Here is a 24,916-nt window from a genome sequence, read left to right on the forward strand (position 1 = left end):
TGAAAAGCAGTACTGGATGATATTTTGGCATGGACAGTTACTGGGACATAGGAATGAACATGTACTGGTTCATATTTATGCATGAACAGGTACTGGGTCATATTTAGGCATGAACAAGTACTAGGACATAGGGATGAACAGGTACTGATTCATACTTAGGCATGAACAGGTACTGGGTCATAGTTAGGCATGAACAGGTACTGGGTAATATTTAGGCATGAACAGGTACATATTTAGGCATAAACAGGTACTGGGTCATATTTAGGCACGAACACAAAATGGTTCATATTTAGGCATGAACAGATGCTGGGTCATATTTAGGCATGACCAGGTACTGGTTCATATTTAGGCATAAACGGGAACTGGTTCATATTTAGGCATGAACAGATACTGGTTCATATTTAGGCAAACAGGTACTGGTTCATACTTAGGCAAGAACAGGTACTGGGTTATTTAGGCATGAAGAGGTACTGGTTAATATTTAGACATGAACAAGTACTGACTCATATTTTGACATAGATTCATAGATTAGTACTAAGCTGAACACCTTAAACATTAGGCCACCCTCCCATCCATGAACTGCTACTGGGTCATAATTTGGCATGAATAGGTACTGGTTCATATTTACACATGAAAAGGTACTGGGTCATATTTAGGCATGAACAGGTACTGGGTCACAGTTAGGGATGAACAGGTACTGGGTCATATTTAGGCATGAACATGTACTGGGTATATATACTGGGTCATATCTAGGCATGAACAGGTACTGGTTCATTTTTAGGCATGCAAAGGTACTGGTTCATATTTAGGCAGGAACAGGTACTGGTTCATATTTAGGCATGAAAAGGTGCTGGGTCATACTTAGGCAGGAACAGGTACTGGGTCATATTTAGGCATGAAGAGGTACTGCGTCATATGTAGGGATGAAAAGGTTCTTGTTCATATTTAGGTATGAACAGGTACTGGGTCATAGTTAGGGATGGACAAGTACTGTCTCAAATTTATGCATGAAGAGTTACTGGTACATATTTAGGCATGAATAGGTACTGTGTCATATTTAGGGATGAACAGGTACTGGGTCATATTTAGGCATGAGCAGGTGCTGGGTTATATTTAAGCATGAACAGGTACAGGTTCATATTTAGGCATGAACAAGTACTGGTTCATATTTAGGCAGGGGCAGATATTTCGTCTTATTTAGTCATGACCAGATACTGGATCATATTTAGGCATGAAAAGGTACTTGTTCATAGTTAGGCATGAACAGGTACTGGTTCATATTTAGGTTTGAACAGGTACTGGTTCGTATTTAGAAATGGACATGAACTGGTTCATATTTAGCCACGAATAGTGACTGGGTCATAGCTAGGAATGAATAGTTACTGGGTCATTTTTAGGCATGAACAGGTCATGGGTCATAGTTAGGTATGAGCAGGTACTGGATCAAATTTAGACATGAACAGGTACTGGGTCATATTTGCGTATAAACAGGTACTGGTTCATATTTAGGCATGAACAGATATTGGGTCATATTTAGGCATTAACAGGTACTGGGTCATAGGAAAGAACAGGTACTGGTTCATATTTAGGCATGAAGAGGTACTGGTTCATATTTAGTCATGAACAGGTACTAGTTCATATTTAGGCAGAGGCAGATATTGTGTCTTATTTAGGCATGAAAAGGTACTAGGTCATAGTTAGGCATGAAAAGGTACTGGGTCATATTAAGCATGAACAGGTACTGGGTCATAGTTATGCATGAACAGGTACTTGGTCATAGTTAGGCATGAACAGTTACTGGGTCATAATTAGGCATGAACAGGTACTGGTTCATATTTACGCATGAACAGGTACTGTGTCATATTAAGCCATGAACATGTACTAGGCCACAGTTAGCGATGAACAGGTACTGGTTCATATTTAGGATTGAACAAGTACTAGGTCATATTTAGGTATAAACAGGTACTGGTTCATATTTAGGCATGGACATATATTGTGTCATATTTAGGCATTAACAGGTACTGGGTCATAGTTAGGAATGAACAGGTACTGGTTCATATTTAGGCATGAAGAGGTACTGGTTCATATTTAGTCATGAACAGGTACTAGTTCACATTTAGGCAAAGGCAGATATTGTGTCTTATTTAGGCATGAAAAGGTACTAGGTCATGGTTCATATTTAGGCATGAACAGGTGCTGGGTCATATTTAGGCATGAAAAGGTGCTGGGTCATATTTAGGCATGACCAGGTACTGGTTCATATTTAGGCATGAACAGGAACTGGTTCATATTTAGGAATGAACAGATACTGGTTCATATTTAGGCATGAACATCTACTGGTTCATATTTATGCAAGAACAGATACTGGGTCATATTTAGGCATGAACAGCTACTGGGTCATACTTAGGCATGAACAGATACTGGGTCGTATTTAGGCATGAACAGGTACTTTGTCATATTTAGGCATGAACAGCTACTGGCTCATTGTTAGGCATGAACAGGTACTGAGTCATATTTAGGAATGAACAGGTATTGGGTCATAGTTAGGGATGAATAGGTACTGGTTCATATTTAGGCATGAACAGGTACTGGTACATATTTAGGCTTGAACAGCTACTGGGACATAATTAGGCATGAACAGCTACAGGTACATATTTAGACATGAACAAGTACTACGTCATAGTTAGGCATGAACTGGTACTGGGTAATATTAGGCATGAACAGGTAGTGGGTCATAGTTATGCATAAACAGGTACTGGTTCATCTTTAAGAATGAACTGGCACTGGGTCATATTTAGGCATGAACAGGTAATGAGTCATAGTTAGGCATGAGCAGGTACTGGGTCATATGTAGACATGAACAGGAGTTGGGTCACATTTAGACATGAACAGGTACTGGGTCATATTTAGGCATGAACAGTTACTGGTTCATATTTAGACATGAACAGGTAATGGGTCATATTTAGGCATAAATAGGTACTGGTTAATATTTAGGCATTAATCAAGAGAGGGTCATATTTAGGCATGAACTGGTACTGGGTCATAATTAGGCATGAACAGGTACTGGTTCACATTTAGAAGTGAACAGGTACTTGTTCATATTTAGGCACTAACAGGTACTGGGTCATAGTTAGGCATGAAAAGTTACTGGGTCATTTTAAGCATGAAGAGGTACTGGGTCATAGTTATGCATGACCATGTACTGGGTCATAGTTAGGCATGAACAGGTACTGGTTCACAATTAGGCATGAACAGGTACTGGTTTATATTTACGCATGAACAGGTACTGTGTCATATTTAGGCAGGAACAGGTACTGGGACACAGTTAAGGATGACAAGGTACTGGTTCATATTTAGGCATAAACAGGTACTGGTTCATATTTAGGCATGAACAGGTACTGGTTCATATTTAGGCATAAACAGGTACTGGTTCATATTTAGGCATGAACAGGTACTGGGTCATATTTAGGCATGAACAGATAATGGAACATAGTTAGGGATTAACAAGTACTGGTTCATATTTACGCATGAACAGGTACTGGGTCATACTTAGGCATGAACAGGTACTGGGTCACAGTTAGGCGTGAACAGGTACTGGGTCATATTTAGGCGTGAACAGATGCTGGGTCATATTTAGGCATGAACAGGTACTGGTTCATATTTAGGCATGAACAGGTACTGGTTCATATTTAGGCATTGGCAGATACTGGGTCATATTTAGGCATGAACAGGTACTGGTTCATATTTAGGGTGGGGCAGATACTGCATCATATTTCGGCATGAATAGGAACTGGGTCATATTTAGGCATGAACAGTTACTGGTTCATATTTAGACATGAACAGGTACTGGGTCATATTTAGGCATGAACAGGTACTGGATAATATTTAGGTATGAACTGGTACTAGGTAATTTTTAGGCAAGAAATGGTACTGGGTCATAATTAGGCATGAACAGGTACTGGTTCATATTTAGAAATGAACAGGTATTGGTTCATATTTAGGCACTAACAGGTACTGGGTCATAGTTAGGCATGAAAAGGTATTGGGTCATATTAAGCATGAACAGGTACTGGGTCATAGTTAGGCATGAACAGGTACTGGGTCATAATTAGGCATGAACAGGTACTAGTTCATATTTACGGATGAACAGGTACTGAGTCATATTTAGCCATGAACATGTACTGGGCCACAGATAGTGATGAACAGGTACTGGTTCATATTTAGGAATGGACAAGTACTGGGTCACAGTTAGGGATGAACAGGTACTAGTTCATATTTAGGCATAAACAGGTACTGGTTCATATTTAGGCATGAACAGGTACTTGGTCATATTTAGGCATGAACAGATACTGGGTCATAGGAATGAACAGGTATTGGTTCAAATTTAGGCATGAACAGGTACTGGGTCATATTTAGGCATTAAAAGGTACTGGTTCATATTTAGGCATGAAAATGTACTGGGTCATATTATTCAGAAAAGGTACTGGGTCATAGTCAGGGTTGAGCAGGTACTGGTTCATATTTAGGCATGAACAGGTACTGGCTCATACTTAGGCATGAACAGGTATTGGGTCACAGTTAGGCATGAACAGGTACTGGGTCATATATCGGCATGAACAGGTACTGGGTTATATTTAGGCATGAACATGTACTGGGTCATATTTAGGTATGAGCAGGTATTGGTCATAGTTAGGCATGAACATGTACTGGTTCATATCTAGGCAAGCAAAGGTACAGGATCATATTTAGGCATGAACAGGTACTGGGTCATTCTTAGGCAGGAACAGATACTGGGTAATATTTAGGCATGAACAGGAACTGGTTCATATTTAGGCATGGACAGGTATCGGGTCATATGTAGACATAAACAGGTCTGCTTCATTGCTAGTGATGAACAGGTACTGGTTCATATTTAGGAATGAACAGATACTGCTACATATTTAGGCATGATGAGGTACTGGGTCATATTTAGGCATGAACTAGTACTAATTCATATTTAGGCATGAACAGGTACTGGTACATATTTTGGCGTGAACAGGTACTGGGTCATATTTAGGCATGAACAGGAACTGATTCATATTTTAGGCATGAACAGGTGCTGGGTCATATTTAGCCGTGAACAGGTGCTGGGTCATATTTAGGCATGAACAGGTACTGGCTCATCTTTAAGCATGGGCAGATACTGGGTCATATTTAGGCATGAACAGGTACTGGTTCATATTTAGGTAAGGCAGATACTGCATCATATTTAGGCATGATTAGGAACTGGGTCATATTTAGACATGGACAGGTACTGGTTCATAGTTAGGTATGAACAGGTACTGGTTCATATTTTGTCATGAACAGGTACTGGTTTGTGTTTTGAAATGAACAGGTACTGGTTCATATTTAGGCACACACAGGTACTGTGTCAAAGTTAGGCATGAATAGGTACTGGTTCATATTTAGGATTGAAAGGTATTGGATCATAGCTGGGCATTAACAGGTACTTGGTCATATTTAGGCATGATCAGTTACTGGGTCATAGTTAGGCATGAGCAGTTACTGGGTCATATAAAAATATGAACAGGTACTGGGTCATATTTAAGTATGAATAGGTACTGCATCATAGATAGGCATGAACAGGTACTGGTCCATACTGTGGCATGTGCAGGTGTTGGGTCATATTTAGGCATGAACAGATACTGGGTTATAATTAGGAATGAACAGGTAGTGGGTCATATTTAGGCATGAACAGGTACTAGGTCATATTTAGGCATGAAAAGGCATTGGGTCTCAGTTAGGGATGAACAGTTACTCGGTCATATTTAGGCATGAACAGGTACTGGGTCATATTCAGGCATGAACATGTACTGGGTGATATTTAAGTATGAACAGGTACTGGGTCATGGTTCGGGATGAACAGGTACTGGTTCATATCCAGGCATGCAAAGGTACTACTGTTTTATATTCAGGCAGGAACAGGTACTGGTTCATATTTATGCATGAACAGGTAATGGTTCATAGTTAGGCATGAACAGGTACTGGGTCATAGTTATGTATGAACAGTTACTGCTTCATCTTTTGGCATGAACAGGTACTGGGTCATATTTAGGCATGAACAGTTACTGGGACATAATTAGGAATGAACAGGTACTGGTTCATATTTATGCATGAACAGGTACTGGGTCATATTTAGGCATGAGCAAGTACTAGAACATAGCTAGGGATGAACAGGTACTGGTTTATACTTAGGCATGAACAGGTGCTGGGTCATACTTAGGCATGAACAGGTGCTGGGTCATATTTAGGCATGAACGGGTACTGGTTCATATTTAGGCATGAGCAGGTACTGGTTCAGATTTAGGTATGAACATCTACTGGTTCATAGTTATGCATGAATAGATACTGGGTCATATTTAGGCATGAATAGGTGCTGGTTCATAGTTAGGGTTGAATAGGTACTCGGTCATATTTAGGCATGAACATGTACTGGGTCACATTTAAGTATGAACAGGTACTCGGTCATATTTAGGCATGAACAGGTACTGGTTCATTTCCAGGAATGAACTGGTAGTCGTTTTTATTTAGGCATGAACAGCTACTGGATAATACTTAGGCAGGAACAGATACTGGGTCATATTTAGGTATGAACAGGTACTGGGTCATATTTAGGCATGAACAGTTACTGGTTCAGATTTAGGTATGAACATCTACTGGTTCATAGTTATGCATGAATAGATACTGGGTCATATTTAGGCATGAATAGGTACTGGTTCATATTTTGGTATGAATAGGTACTGGTACATATTTAGGCTTGAACAGCTACTGGGTCATAATTAGGCAAGAACAGGTATTGGTTCATATTTAGGCATGAACAGGTACTGGTTCATATTTAGGCATGAACAGGTACTGGTTCATAATTAGAAATGAACAGGTACTGGTTCATATTTTGGCATGAACAGGTACTGTGTCATAGTTATGCATGAACAGGTACAGTTTCATATTTAGGTATGAACAAGTACTGCGTCATAGTTAGGCATGAACAGGTACTGGGTAATATTAGGCATGAAAAGGTAGGGGTCATAGTTTTGCATAAACAGGTACTGATTCATCTTTAGGGATGAACTGGCACTGGGTCATATTTAGGCATGAACAGGTGTTGGGTCATATTTAGACATGAACAGGTATTGGGTCATATTTAGGCATGAACAGGTACTGAGTCATATTTAGGTATGAATAGGTGTTGGGTCATATTTAGACATGAACAGGTACTGGGTCATATTTAGGCATGAACAGTTACTGGTTCATATTTAGGTATGAACAGGTACTGGGTCATATTTAGGCATGAACAGGTACTGGGTCATAATTAGGCATGAACAGGTACTGGGTCATAATTAGGCATGAACAGGTACTGGTTCACATTTAGAAATGAACAGGTACTGGTTTATATTTATTCACTAACAGATACTGGGTCATAGTTATGTATGAACAGGTACTGGGACATATTTAGGCATGACCAGGTACTGGGTCATATTTAGGCATGAACAGGTAATGGGTCATAGTTAGGGATGAACAAGTACTGGCTCAGATTTAGGCATAAAGAGTTATTGGTACATATTTAGACATGAACAGGTACTGGGTCATATTTAGGCATGAACAGGTACTGGGTCATATTTAGGCATGGACAGGTACTGGGACATATTTAGGGATGAACAGGTACTGGATCATATTTAGACATGAACAGGAACTTGTTCATAGTTAGGCATGAACATATGCTAGGTCATATTTAGCCATGAACAGGTACTGGTTCATATTTAAGCATGAACAGGTACTGGTTCATATATAGGCAGGAGCAGATATTGCATCTTATTAAGGCATGAACAGGTACTGGGTCATATTTAGGCATGAAAAGGTACTGGTTCATATTTAGGTATGAACATGTACTGGTTCATATTTAGAAATGGAAATTAACTGGTTCATATTTAGGCCAAACAGGTACTTGGTCATAGTTAGGGATGAACAGGTACTGGGTCATTTTTTGGCATGAACAGGTCCTGGGTCATAGTTAGGCATGAGCAGGTACTGGGTCATATTTAGACATGAACAGTTACTGGGATCATATTTAGGTATAAACAGGTACTGGTTCATATTTAGGCATGAACCGGTATTGGGTCATATTTAGACATGAACAGGTACTGGTTCATATTTAGACATGAGCAGGTACTGGGTCATAGTTAGGCATGAATAGGTACTGGGTCATAGGTAAACATTACCAGGTACTTGTTCATATTTAGGCATAAACAGGTAGTACTGGGTCATATTTAGGCATGAACAAGTACTTTGACATAGTTAGGGATGAACATATACTGGTTTCATATTTAAGCATGTACAGGTACTGGGTCATATTTAGGCATGAACAGGTGCTGGGTCATATTTAGGCATGAACAGGTACTGGTTCAGATTTAGGTATGAACATCTACTGGTTCATAGTTATGCATGAATAGATACTGGGTCATATTTAGGCATGAATAGGTGCTGGTTCACAGTTAGGGTTGAATAGGTACTCGGTCATATTTAGGCATGAAGATGTACTGGGTCACATTTAAGTATGAACAGGTACTCGGTCATATTTAGGCATGAACACGTATGGGTTCATTTCCAGGAATGAACTGGTAGTCGTTTTTATTTAGGCATGAACAGCTACTGGGTAATACTTAGGCAGGAACAGATACTGGGTCATATTTAGGTATGAACAGGTACTGGGTCATATTTAGGCATGAACAGGTACTGAGTCATAGTTGGGGATGAATAGGTACTGGTTCATATTTTGGTATGAATAGGTACTGGTACATATTTAGGCTTGAACAGCTACTGGGTCATAATTAGGCAAGAACAGGTAATGGTTCGTAGTTAGGCATGAACAGGTACTGGTTCATATTTAGGCATGAACAGGTACTGGTTCATAATTAGAAATGAACAGGTACTGGTTCATATTTTGGCATGAACAGGTACTGTGTCATAGTTATGCATGAACAGGTACAGTTTCATATTTAGGCATGAACAAGTACTGCGTCATAGTTAGGCATGAACAGGTACTGGGTAATATTAGGCATGAAAAGGTAGGGGTCATAGTTTTGCATAAACAGGTACTGATTCATCTTTAGGGATGAACTGGCACTGGGTCATATTTAGGCATGAACAGGTACTGAGTCATAGTTAGACATGAGCAGGTACTGGGTCATATTTAGACATGAACAGGTACTGGGTAATATTTAAGCATGAACAGGTGTTGGGTCATATTTAGACATGAACAGGTATTGGGTCATATTTAGGCATGAACAGGTACTGAGTCATATTTAGGTATGAACAGGTACAGGGTCATATTTAGGCATGAACAGGTACTGGTTCATATTTAAGCATGAATTGGTGTTGGGTCATATTTAGACATGAACAGGTACTGGGTCATATTTAGGCATGAACAGTTACTGGTTCATATTTAGGTATGAACAGGTACTGGGTCGTAATTAGGCATGAACAGGTACTGGTTCACATTTAGAAATGAACAGGTACTGGTTTATATTTAGTCACTAACAGATACTGGGTCATAGTTATGTATGAACAGGTACTGGGACATATTTAGGCATGACCAGGTACTGGGTCATATTTAGGCATGAACAGGTAATGGGTCATAGTTAGGGATTAACAAGTACTGGCTCAAATTTAGGCATAACGAGTTACTGGTACATATTTAGGCATGAACAGGTACTGGGTCATATTTAGGCATGAACAGGTACTGGGTCATATTTAGGCATGAACAGGTACTGGGACATATTTAGGGATGAACAGGTACTGGGTCATATTTAGACATGAACAGGAACTTGTTCATATTTAGGCATGAACATATGCTTGGTCATATTTAGCCATGAATAGGTACTGGTTCATATTTAAGCATGAGCAGGTACTGGTTCATGTTTAGGCAGGAGGAGATATTGCGTCTTATTAAGGCATGAACAGGTACTGGGTCATATTTAGGCATGAAAAGGTACTCTCTCATATTTAGGTATGAACATGTACTGGTTCATATTTAGAAATGGAAATTAACTGGTTCATATTTAGGCCAAACAGGTACTTGGTCATAGTTAGGGATGAACAGGTACTGGGTCATTTTTTGGCATGAACAGGTCCTGGGTCATAGTTAGGCATGAGCAGGTACTGGGTCATATTTAGACATGAACAGTTACTGGGTCATATTTTGGTATAAACAGGTACTGGTTCATATTTAGGCATGAACCGGTATTGGGTCATATTTAGGCATGGACAGGTACTGGTTCATATTTAGACATGAGCAGGTACTGGGTCATAGTTAGGCATGAATAGGTACTGGGTCATAATTAAACATTACCAGGTACTTGTTCATATTTAGGCATAAACAGGTAGTACTGGGTCATATTTAGGCATGAACAAGTACTTTGACATAGTTAGGGATGAACAGATACTGGTTTCATATTTAGGCATGAACAGGTACTGGGTCATATTTAGGCATGAACAGGTACTGGGTCATAGTTGGGGATGAACAGGTACTGGTTCATATTTAGGTATGAATAGGTACTGGTACATATTTAGACATGAACAGGTACTGGGTCATATTTAGGCAAGAACAGGTATTGGTTCATAGTTAGGCAGGAACAGGTAATGGTTCATATTTAGGCATGAGCAGGTACTGGTTCGTAATTAGAAATGAACAGGTACTGGTTCATATTTTGGCATGAACAGGTACTGTGTCATAGTTATGCATGAACAGGTATAGTTTCATATTTAGGCATGAACAAGTACTGCGTCATAGTTAGGCATGAACAGGTACTGGGTAATATTAGGCATGAAAAGGTAGTGGGTCATAGTTATGCATAAACAGGTACTGATTCATCTTTAGGGATGAACAGGCACTGGGTCATATTTAGGCATGAACAGGTACTGAGTCATAGTTAGACATGAGCAGGTACTGAGTCATATTTAGACATGAACAGGTACTGGGTAATATTTAAGCATGAACAGGTGTTGGGTCATATTTAGACATGAACAGGTACAGAGTCATATTTAGGTATGAACAGGTACTGGTTCATATTTAAGGATGAATAGGTGTTGGGTCATATTTAGACATGAACAGGTACTGGGTCATATTTAGGCATGAACAGTTACTGGCTCATATTTAGATATGAACAGGTACTGGGTCATATTTAGGCATGAACAGGTACTGGGTCATAATTTGGCATAAACAGGTACTGGTTCACATTTAGAAATGAACAGGTACTGGTTTATATTTAATCACTAACAGATACTGGGTCATAGTTATGCATGAACAGGTAATGGGTCATATTTAGGCATGACCAGGTACTATGTCATATTTAGGCATGGGCAGGTACTTTGTCATATTTAGGCATGTAGACGTACTGCATCATATTTACGGATGAAAAGGTTCTTGTTCATATTTAGGTATGAACAGGTACTGGTACATATTTAGGCATGAACAGGTACTGGGTCATATTTAGGCATGAACAGGTACTGGGACATATTTAGGGATGAACAGGTACTGGGACATATTTAGGGATGAACAGGTACTGGGTCATATTAAGACATGAACAGGAACTGGTTCATATTTAGGCATAAACATGTGCAAGGTCATATTTAGCCATGAACAGGTACTGGTTTATATTTAAGCATGAACAGGTACTGGTTCATGTTTAGGCAGGGGCAGATATTGCATCTTATTAAGGCATGAACAGGTACTGTGTCATATTTAGGCATGAAAATGTACTGGTTCATATTTAGGCATGAACAGGTACTGGTTCATATTTAGAAATGGAAATGAACTGGTTCATATTTAGGCAGAAACAGGTACTGGGTCATAGTTAGGAATGTACAGGTACTGGGTCATTTTTCGGCATGAACAGGTCCTGGGTCATAGTTAGGCATGAGCAGGTACTGGGTCATATTTAGACATGAACAGTTACTGGGTCATATTTAGGTATAAACAGGTACTGGCTCATATTTAGGCATGAACCGGTATTGGGTCATATTTAGGCATGAACAGGTACTGGTTCATATTTAGACATGAGCAGGTACTGGGTCATAGTTAGGCATGAATAGGTACTGGGTCATGGTTAAACATTAACAGGTACTTGTTCATATTTAGACATAAACAGGTAGTACTGGGTCATATTTAGGCATGAACAAGTACTTTGACATAGTTAGGGATGAACAGGTACTGGTTTCATATTTAGGCATGAACAGGTACTGGGTCATATTTAGGCATAAACAGGTACTGGGACATAATTGCGGTTGAACAGGTACTGGTTCATATTTAGGCATGAACATGTATTGGGTCATATTTAGGCATTAACAGGTATTGGGTTATAGTTAGGCATGAACATGTACTGGGACATGTTAGGCATGAACAGGTACTGGGTCATAGTTATGTATGAACAGTTACTGGTTCTTCTTTTGGCATGATCAGGTTTGGGGTCATATTTAGGCATGAACAGTTACTGGGACATAATTAGGAATGAACAGGTACTGATTCATATTTATGCATGAACAGGTACTGGGTCATATTTAGGCATGAGCAAGTACTACGACATAGTTTGGGGTGAACAGGTACTGGTTAATACTTAGGCATGAACAGGTACTGGGTCATAGTTAGGCATGAAGAGTTACTGGGTCACATTTAGGCATGAACAGGTACAGGTACATATTTAGGCATGAACAGGTACTGGGTCATATTTAGGCATGAACACGATCTTGTTCATATTTAGGCATGAACAGGTGCTGGGTCATATTTAGGCATGAACAGGTACCGGTTCATATTTAGGCATGAACATCTACTGGTTCATAGTTATGAACAGCTACTGGGTCATATTTAGGCATGACTAGGTACTGGTTCACAGTTAGGCTTGTATAGGTACTCGGTCAAATTTAGGCATGAAAATTTACTGGGTCACATTTAATTATGAATAGGTATTGGGTCATATTTAGGCATGAACAGGTACTGGTTCATATTCAGGCATGAACTGGTAGTCATTTTTATTTAGGCATGAACAGCTACTGGGTCATACCTAGGCAGGAAGTGATACTGGGTCATATTTAGGCATGAACAGGTGCTTGGTCATATTTAGGCATGAAAAGGTACTGGTTCATATTTAGGCATGAACAGGTACTGGGTCATAATAGGCATGAACAGGTTCTGGGTCATAGTTATGTATGAACATTTACTGGTTCATCTTTTGGCATGAACAGATACTGGGTAATATTTACGCATGAACAGTTACTGGGTCATATTTAGGCATAAGCAAGTACTAGGACATAGGGATGAACAGGTACTGGTTCATACTTAGGCATGAACAGGTACTGGATCATAGTTAGGCATGAACAGGTACTGGTTCATATTCAGGCATGAACTGGTAGTCGTTTATATTTAGGCATGAACAACTACTGGGTCATACTTAGGCAGGAAGTGATACTGGGTCATATTTAGGCATGAACAGGTGCTTGGTCATATTTAGGTATGAAAAGGTACTGGTTCATAGTTAGGCATGAACAGGTACTGGATAATAATAGGCATGAACAGGTTCTGGGTCATAGTTATGTATGAACATTTACTGGTTCATCTTTTGGCATGAACAGGTACTGGGTCATATTTAGGCATGAGCAAGTACTAGGACATAGGGATGAACAGGTACTGGTTCATACTTAGGCATGAACAGGTACTGGGTCATAGTTAGGCATGAACAGGTACTGGGTCACATTTAGGTATGAACAGGTACAGGTACATATTTAGGCATGGACAGTTACTGGGTCATATTTAGGCATGAACACGAACTGGTTCATATTTAGAGATGAACAGGTGCTGGGTCATATTTAGGCATGAACAGGTACTGGTTCATATTTAGGCATGAATGTGTACTGGTTCATATTTAGGCATTAACAGGTACTGGTTCATATTTAGGCATGAACATCTGCTGGTTAATAGTTATGCATGAACAGATACTGGGTCACATTTAGGCATGAATAGGCATTGGTTCACAGTTAGGGTTGAATAGGTACTCGGTCATATTTAGGCATGAACATGTACTGGATCACATTTAAGTATGAACCGGTATTCGGTCATATTTTGGCATGAACAGGTACTGGTTCATATTCAGGCATGAACTGGTAGTCATTTTTATTTAGGCATGAACAGCTACTGGGTCATACTTAGGCAGGAACAGATACTGGGTCATATTTAGGCATGAACAGGTACTTGGTTATATTTAGGCATGCACAGGTACTGGCTCATAGTTAGGCATGAACAAGTACTGGGTCATATTTAGGCATGAACAGGTACTGGATCATAGTTAGGGATGAATAGGTACTGGTTCATATTTAGGCATTCTGTGTTGGCCTGCACTTCAGAGAAGTAGATACCAAACAGGAGAGGACCCAGGACTGAACCCTGTGGTTCTCCACTTGTCACTGGTCTGATGTCGGATTTGGAATCCGCTACTTTCAAAGTGTGGGTTCTGTCCGTGAGCCAGATGACAACCCATCTTATGACATAGGGATTTATACCTAGTTTAGTGAGCTTATCTATAATTCCAGAGTGGGGGATGGTGTCGAAAGCCTTGGCGAGATCTAGATAAGCTGTGTGAACCATTTTACCATCATCTATGGCTTTGGTGACTGCTTCAAAGAAGTCAGTCAGGTTTTGGAGACATGATCTGCCTTTTATAAATCCAACCTGAGTAGGGCCAGAGTTTGGAGATTACCAATGTCTTTGTTTATGAGTTCCATGATGATACGTTCCATGGCCTTGCAGACCAGGCTCGTCAGGCTAATGCGGCGGTAGTTCCCGGGGTCCGTCGTGGCTCCCCCTTTGTGGAGTGGGATAACTGTCGCTGTGCGCCATTCAGTGGGTACAAAGCCTGAGGTGAGGCTATGATTGAACATGGTACTTAGGTAGGGTGCCAGTTCATTCTGTAGTTCATGTAGAACGCAGCCTGGGATATTGTCAGGTCCCATGGATGCTGTGTTCTTGGCTTTGGAGAGTATGTTTTTTACCTGTGCAGCCGTGATTATAGGAACTTTGCATTCTTCCGGTATAGAGATGGGCCCTCTAGGGGGTGAGAGGGGGGTAAAGTTAGCACTGAACCTATCTGCTAGGATGTTGGCAATATCAGTTGGTTCTGTATATTTAGTGCATAGGGATGAACAGTTACTGGTTCATACTTAGGCATGAACAGGTACTGGGTCATAGTTAGGCATGAACAGTTACTGGGTCACATTTAGGCATGAACAGGTACTGGTTCATATTTAGGCATGAAAGGGTACTGGTTCATATTTAGTCATGAACACAAGGTACTAGATTATATTTAGGCATGAACAGACACTGGTTCATTGTTAGGCATGAACATGTACTGGGTCATATTTAGGCATGAACTGCTACTGGGTCATAGTTAGGGATGAATAGGTACTGGTTCATATTTAGGCATGAAGAGGTACTGGTTCATATTTAGAAATGAACATGCACTGGTTCATATTTAGGCATGAACAGGTACTGGGACATAGTTATGCATGAACAGGTACTGGTTCATATTTAGGTATGAACAGGTACTAGGTCATAGTTAGGCATGAACAGGTACTGGGTAATATTAGGCATGAACAGTTACTGGGTCATAGTTATGCATGAACAGGTACTGATTCATCTTTAGGGCTGAACTGGCACTGGGTCATATTTAGGCATGAACAGGTACTGGGTCATAGTTAAGCATGAGCAGGTACTAGGTCATATTTAGATATGAACAGGTACTGGGTCATATTTAGGCATGAACAGTTACTGTTTCATATTTAGACATTAACAGGTACTGGGTCATATTTAGGCATGAAAAGGTACTGGTTAATATTTAGGCATAAACAGGTACTGGGTCATATTTGGGCATGAACTGGTACTGGGTCATAATTAGGCATGAACAGGTACTGGTTTATATTTATGCATGAACAGGTACTGGGTCATATTTAGGCATGAACAGGTACTGGGTCATAGTTAGGAATGAACAGGTACTAGTTCATATTTAGGCATGAACAGGTACTGGTTCGTATTTATAAATGAACAGGTACTTGTTCATATTTAGGTACAGACAGGTACTGGTTCATAGTTATGCATGAACAGGTACTGGTTCATATTGAGTCATGAACAGATACTGGTTCGTATTTAGAAATAAACAGGTACTGGTTCATATTTAAGCACAAACTTGTACTGTTTCATATTTAGGCATGAACAGGTACTGGGTCATAGTTATGCATGAACAGGTACTGGGTCATATTAAGCATGAACAGACAGTTATGCATGAATAGGTACTGGGGCATAGTTAGGCATGAACAGGTACTGGGTCATAATTAGGCATGAACAAGTACTGGACCACAGTTAGGAATGAACAGGTACTGGGTCATATTTAGGCATGAACAAGTACTGGGTCACAGTTAGGGATGAACAGGTACTGGTTAATATTTAGGCATTAACAGGTACTGAGTCATATTTAGGCATGAACAGGTTCTGGTTCATATTTAGGCATGAACAGGTACTGGGTCATATTATGCATGAACAGGTACTGGGTTATAGTTAGTGTTGAACAGGTACTGGTTCATATTTAGGCATGAACAGGTACTGGGACATAGTTAGGGTTTAACAGGTACTGGTTTATATTTAGGCATGAACAGGTACTGGTTCATATTTAGGCATGAACATGTACTGGTTCATATTTAGACATGAACAGGTACTGGGTCTATTTTAGGCATGAACAGGTACTGGTTCGTATTTAGGCACGAACAGGTACCGGGTCACAATTAGGCATGAACAGGTACTAATTCATATTTAGGCATGAACAGGTACTGGGTCATAGTTAGGCATGAACAGGTACTCAGTAATATTTAGGCATGAACAGGTACTGGGTCATTGTTAGGCATGAACAGGCCCTTGGTCATATTTAGGCGTGAACAGGTACTGGGCCTTATTTGGGGATATAGCTTACCCTGCATCTGAGGTGGATCAGAGCCACATTCTGGCTCTGCAGTCTTTCAGTATAATTGTAAAGGACTAGCTGGAGGTTATTAACCTGTCTGATACAGGTAAGGAATTCCAGGCCTTAGTAACATAGTATGATTACAGTTTGTGCCCAGCAGATTTTATAGGTTTGTGGACAGACAAGAGTGTTCAGTCACTAGAACATAATGACCACGTAAGGGCATGTGTGTGTAGAATGGCATTTTGTGCTGGACAAGCAGATGGATGCGGGATAACTCTATAGGTGGTAAGCAACTGTGTATATGTTAGTCGATGTGGGTAGTTCTTACTAATTTAGGTTTTTAGTGGTATATAGTGGTGGGCTCTAAAAGGGTATTGTTGCAAATTTAGCCATTTTATTAAAGCACCCCCACACACCCTGCTACTTAAATACCAACCCCAAGATCACACTTATATTTAAGTCAATGGGAATTTTTCCCTACAGCTATCTCCATGCAAATGGTTTGATGTTGTAAAAAAATATATTTTTGTCTCGGACGTATGTGGTTTTATGTTATGGCTGCTCGACAATCTGAAGGGAACCCTATATCTATATCTATATCTATATCTATATGTGTATCAATATGTGTATCTATATCGATATGTGTGTCTATTTCTATATCTGTATTTATATTTGTATTTGTATCTATATCTGTATGTGTATCTATATCTGTATCTGAAGCTATATCTATATTGGTATTTGTATCTTTATGTGTATTTGTATCAGTATTGGTATCTGTACCTGTATCTATATCTGTATGTGTATCTATATCTGTATCTGAAGCTATATCTATATTGGTATTTGTATCAGTATTGGTATCAGTATGGGTATCTGTATCAGTATCATTATCTGCATCTGCATCTATATCTATAACTTTATCTGTAGCTGTATCTGCATCAGTATCAGCATCTGTATCTGCTTCTTTATCTGTATCTATATGTATATCTGCATCTGTACTATATCTGTAGCTGTATCTTTATCTGTATCTGCATCTTTATCTATTTCTGTATTTATACCTGTATCTGTATCTATATCTATATCTATATCTATATTTATATCTATATCAATATCTGCATCTGTATCTGTAGCTGTATCTGTATCTGTATCTGCATCTTTATCTATTTCTGTATTTATACCTGTATCTGTATCTATATCTATATCTATATTTATATCTATATGTATATCTATATCAATATCTGCATCTGTATCTGTAGCTGTATCTGTATCTGTATCTATATTTGTATCTGTATCTGTATCTTCAGGAGCACAGGTGGAAGGGCATCTAAGCACCTGCTTTCCTGCATGGATGATGCCCCTTTCTGTATAGCTCCCAACACAAGCTTGGGTAAATTTTTTAGGGAGAGGAATGAATGGGGATGGGTGGAAACTATATGGCCAGCAGCATGAGGGAAAAGGCGTCTAGAAAACAAAAATCATCTTTCAGTACATCTGTGTGTTTGTTGATATACTTTTCCATCCAGTGTAAGACAAGATAAAGTAATGTTGAGTGTTTTTCTTTTCCCTTAAATAAACATCTGTTGTAATATATAATATAGGGAGTGCCTTTGCTTTTATAACAGGTCAGAAATCAATTCTTCTAAATGTTCTGTTTTTTCCTGTCACAAAGATACACCCGCACACATTCATACACACACACACACACACACACACACACACACACACACACACACACACACACACACACACACACACATACACATACACACACACACACATACACACACACACACTGGTATGCTTTACTGTGTTACTCGTAGCCAAGCTAGAGTAAACAAAGTCATTTTTTACCTTCTTGAGACATAATGATATTAAAGTACTTTATCAAATATCAATAATTCATTAATTACTGACAAATGACTTTTGTTAGTCCAGAAGTTTGCGTAACTGTAAAACCTAGGCTGATGCAATAAAATGTAACATATTACCTCTGTGCTTTATTTCTTAGGATTTGCAGTAAATTTTCACAATCTGGCAATTCTGAAGGTAAAATCTTGAAAATAAAATATTGTTTGATCAATTAGTCATTTTTTGTGAGAAAAGTGTACTATGCATGTTCATATAATATGATATTTACTGTTCTGTAGATGTGGTGATGGTAGTTTAAAATAAAAAAGGAGAATCCATTAGATTACTGGAATATGGCCTTCATGATTCCAGATGTGAACTTGAAATGGTAGTAGAATAGTTCATGGTATTTAAATTTCAAAAGTTTTAACGATTCATATTTCGAAATAACAACAGAGAAGCATTTTGATGTACATTACAGATGCTGTCAGCATCAGCAAAAGTTTGTTTGCATAAGTGCAGTGGAAAATGCTGGCTTAAATAGATGGATTTATTTATTTGTTTGTTAGTGTGTATGCTTGCTTGTTTGTTTACTTTTGTTTTCAGATATGGAGGTCCATCTGGACAAAGCCCATTTTCAGTAAAGGCAGATGGAGAAACAGTCCAGACATAGAACACTTGCTAGCCAAATATTTGCAACATAAATATAATTTTCAGTATATAGTAATGAGTGCATACCTTGGACTTGGCTTCTGTGAATGAAGGGAAACAGAAACAACCAGTGTAATGCAGTGTGTCTGCGTGTGTGTGTGTGTGTGTGTGTGTGTGTGTGTGTGTGTGTGTGTGTGTGTGTGTGTGTGTCTGTCTGTCACTAAGCCCTTGATGTGGTTGCTAACTGCCATTTGGTAACAATGAGTTAAAATGGTTCATCTGAATCAATTAAGGGATGTAAAAACAACTGGTATAAAGTAGTGAGCTGGACTTGTGATATATGAATTGGTAGGTGATTTAAATCAAAGAATTTAGAGCATATCTGAATGCCAACATATACATTAATATAGCAACAAAAAATTAACCACAATCCACAAATAAGGAACCACTGAAACGACTGCAGGAAAGCTGCATCACCTTGCATCTCAGTGAATCCTCTGTGTGGTGTGGTATAAACGCTTTTGAGGACTGCATTTCTTGAAGTAAATAAAACAGTGCTTTATGTACATGAATTGATCCTGTTGATATCTTAAAGCCAATACAGTCATGGGCCACACCCTCACACTTTTGTGAACCAATCAGGCTGCAGTTACACAGTAGACCTATGAGGTTTGCTCAAGCCTGAAAAGGATTAACAGGTAAGAGTAAAAAAAAATATTTATTTATTTGATTATCTTTGTTTTCCAGATAAAAACAGAGGCAACATAAATTAAAGAGGTATCCCAAGGCAGTTAGTAATAATACCCAAGAATGTTCTCTTAAATCACAATTCCTGTGGGATATTAAGTAGTGCTTGAGGAGGTAAGAACCCTAGGGAAAGAGCAGTAAATGCAGTAGCTAAGTAGAGACATAGGAAAAATATAGATCTAAAAAGACTGAAACTCAAAATATTTAAAACAAAACAACCCCTGTGATTTATATATACTGAGATCGTGCAACAGCGAGAAAAGTGTAGATTCCCAGTCCCTGCTGTATCGTCACCTTGCCCAGTGCAGTCATCTGAGTATACGTTCACTTGTTTCAGCAAAAAAAGTTTGATATTTTTTGATTATTCAAACATTTCACCATGCAGTCTTCCTAAATGTATATATATATATATATATATATATATATATATATATATATATATATGGGTCCATGTCATATGGTCGACTGTTCATTTGACTGAAAGTTCATTTGGTCGACTGTTCATTTGATCAACAAGAATTATAGGTGGGGGGCTTCACCCCCCACACCCCCCCCTAACTATATATATCATCTCCAGGGTCGCACAACTTGGGGAAGGGGGCAAATTCTTGTCGATCAAATCAACAGTCGACCAAATGAACTTTCAGTCAAATGAACAGTCGACATATATATATATATATATATATATATATATATATATATATATATATATATATATATTTATGTGTGTGTGTGTGTGTGTGTGTGTGTCTGTGTGTATTTATGGGGTTACTTAATTTTGTCATCTCTACATTTGGTCAACATCTGTTTAGTGGACAAAATTTGATCGAATGCACAGATGACTGACAGGTGTGTGAGATCAGTTCTCAGGTTGGAAAACATGTCCTTTCCTCAACATTTTGCAATCTGGGAGTTAGTGTATATAATTACCAGGGGCCGTGGGGGTTCAACCCTTCACATAGGGACGAGAGGTGCAGGAGCACTTGCCCATTTGTAAAAAATTATATTTTAATTTGATTTTTTATATTTAGAATCTTTGGGCACCAAGGTTATTGTTTGGTACATGTGTAGTAGCATGTTGACATTCACGTTGGTATTTGTGGTTGAAGTTTTAACTGTTGATATTTGGGTACAGATTACACACACACACACACACACACACACACATATATATATATATATATATATATATATATATATATATATATATATATATATTATATATATATATATATATATATATACACACATACACACACACACACACACACATACATACACGTATATGCATAAATGGATAGATTGTGTATGTGTGTATTATATAGAGAGAGAGAGAGAGAGAGAGAGAGATCTGTTTATCTAACTATAGATAGAAAAATATATTGGAAGAGAATCCATGGGGTGGTGAGGCTTATACTTTAAGTATCGTGGTGCAGAAAGAAAAAGGTCCCTGCAAAAAAAGCCTTATTGTAACATTCTAGAATAGAATGTACATTTATTATAGTTCTTACACAGCACTAATGACTCTTTGTTTATTCTTACCATGTTCATTGTATTGCATTTTGCTTTCTTCCTGATAGTTCCAATTTAATTTACCTTAGAAAAGTACATTTTCAGATCCTCAGTATTAATGTAGTTAATTATACACTGACAGTAAATTTAAATAGAGCATCTCAGCATGAATACAAATTAGAGCTCTTTCCTAAGAGCTAAACATAACACTTCAGCTAATGGCACATATTTGTTTACTTAGATTAAAGGCAGAGAAATGGGCTTATATCAGTTTGGTGCAAATTGCATGGAAAATCTCTGAAGTGGCTACTAAAAGCATTCTACTTTACTGCTACTATAAACTCATTTTTATTATTTTTGCATCGTTATCCAGTTATATTTTACTAGTTTTTAATATCTGTAATACTGTTTACTGATTAAACACTTTAATATAAGCAGAAGCTGGAGCTGAATCTGTATGTTAGGTACAATTACATGTACATGGGCATATGGCAGTAGCACAGACTGTAGTTTAAATATCTGTTTTCAGACTTCTTTTAAGCAGTACAAAGTGCTTTTAAACTTTACCTGATGCTCAGTACTCACTGCCTTCCAAACGGTGCTGTGGAATTAGCAGCTCTTTTGGCAATTTCTTAGTTTGAAATGCTAAAATGCTATAAAATCTTTGTTATAAAATCTATTCTGTGTTTTGATGGGGTGGGGGTAGCTAGCTGTGCTGTGAATTAAAGTAACTTGCCTTTTCAGTTGCTCACCTTAAATTCTGCCATTAAGGCTGGCTAAACTAATGTCTTTCAGCTTTTTCTGGGTAGGGGTCACCAAAGCAGAACACCGATCCGCTAATGATTGGCAGTGGATTTTTACAGTGCCGAGGTGCCAGCCTGATGTTCAAAGAAGGTACACTCATTCATGCACACACCTGCATGTCTTTAAATGTCATACAATCACAGGGAGGACATGCAGACTCCACACAGAAGGCACAGCAGCCGAAAATCAAACCAGAGAATCTCTTGCTGTGAGATGACAATGCTAACTACTGCACCACCACAGCTGGCTAATGCATGTTTATGCGAATACACTGAGTGTTATGTTTTTTTGGGGGGGCAGGGTTATGTGTGCTGTGGGAAATAAATAACATGCTCTCTTCATTCGCTCAGCTTAAAGTCTGGTATTACAGGCTGATGTATGTGTATTCGGGTACAATAAATAGAATGTTTTTTTTTTTTCCTTGGGGGGGTGGGTTGGCTAGCTGTGTTGTGGATTAAATTAACTTGTCTTTTTCACTTGCTTAGTTTAAATTCAGCCATTAAAGGGTGGCTAGTGTGCATTTGTGTGAAATAAATCAATTGTTTTGGGTGAGGAGCACTAGATGTGCTGTCAGAAAAAAACAAAAATAACTGTCCTCTTCATTCGCTCAGCTTAAAGTCTGGTATTAAGGGTTGGCTAGTATGCATGTGTGTGAAATAAATTAGAATATTTAGGGTATTTTTTTCTTGGGAGGGGATTGGCTAGCTGTGTTGACACACACACACACACACACACACACACACACACACACACACACACACACACACACACACACACACACACAGCTCATTGCATAAACTCACACAGCTCCTGACCCTACCTTACTACTAAAATCTCCAGTACTTACCCCTTCCAAGATGGCCTTTTAGCCATGTTGACTACACAAATGTGGTAAGGTTGGTCATGCTAAGCTACACGTCCAAGTCATTTCATGAATCACTTGGCACATAAATGTCTTTATGAAGGTGGCTCTGTGGGAAAGAGCACATTTTAATATTAAAATTAACATTAACATTAATAATTATCATATGTCTCTACCCCAGCCTGTCTCATTTGCATTTATCCTAGCCTCAGAGACAGCAGTGTATGACTTTGTGCTAGAACACCTTTTCAGGGCTGTCACTAAATTTAAAACACTTACCACCACATGTACACAAGGTCTAGATGTTGCAGAAACTTTTATGAATTCCCTCATGTCTCCCAGGTCTCATATACCTTGACTTGTATGCACACTAGATATATCCTTAGCATTCATTTTTTGGATGTTCAGTTATATACAAAAGCTGTATTCTGAGTTAAAATCCACTATTACAGGAGCACGTGTAATAATTAATTTATCTTATACAACTATGCATCAAGCTTACTTAAAACATAATATTGTCAAAAGTCAATGCTGTAGACTGAAGAAGATCACCTTCAGTGAAAAAAACAGCAGGAGAAATATTGATGGATTTCCACAAAGGATTTATCAGCAGAGATTACCAGTGTGTTTATTACACAGATATGTAAATCTTTTATTATCAGGTACAATTGTATAAAGTGTGTGTGTGTGTGTGTGTGTGTGTGTGTGTGTGTGTGTGTGTGTGTGTGTGTGTGTGTGTGTGCACGTGTGTGATGAAGCTAAAGAAGACGGGAGTAAAAAAAAAACACAAAGGAATATGACAATGCCATTAATGTATTATTTAAACAGTCAGTAAATAAAATATATAATGAATAATAAATAACATTTTTTTCTGCAAATCAGATGGTTATGTAAGTGGCAAGTTCAGCTTCAGTTTTTGTTAACAAAAAGGGCAGAAAATTAAAGTAAACTCTTGGAAAAGGAATTCAGTGGGAAATGTGGCACTTCTAAATATTATTATATTTATTTATTTTTATTTTACATTTGTTTACCAGGAAAGTCAGACTGGACACATGTCCATTTCAATGGAGACCTGGGAAACTGAGAAACACACGCACGCACAGACACAGACATATACACACGCACACACGCACACACACACACACACACACACACGCACACACGCACACACGCACACACACCCACGCACACATGCACACACACGCACACACACACAGACACACACGCCGCACGCACACATACACACACACACACACACACACACACACACACACACACACACACACACACACACACACACACACACACACACACACACACACAAACACACACACACAAGTGCACATATATGATACACAACTGTTCATTGATATGCATAAACATCAAAATACAGCTGACTGAAACATTTTAAATTACCAACTTACTGAAAACCACCACAAAGCTACTATATGAACGATCACAA

Source organism: Protopterus annectens, chromosome 15.part0 (assembly GCF_019279795.1).
Source record: "Protopterus annectens isolate FY-2018-M chromosome 15.part0, PAN1.0, whole genome shotgun sequence".
Lineage (NCBI taxonomy): Eukaryota > Metazoa > Chordata > Ceratodontiformes > Protopteridae > Protopterus > Protopterus annectens.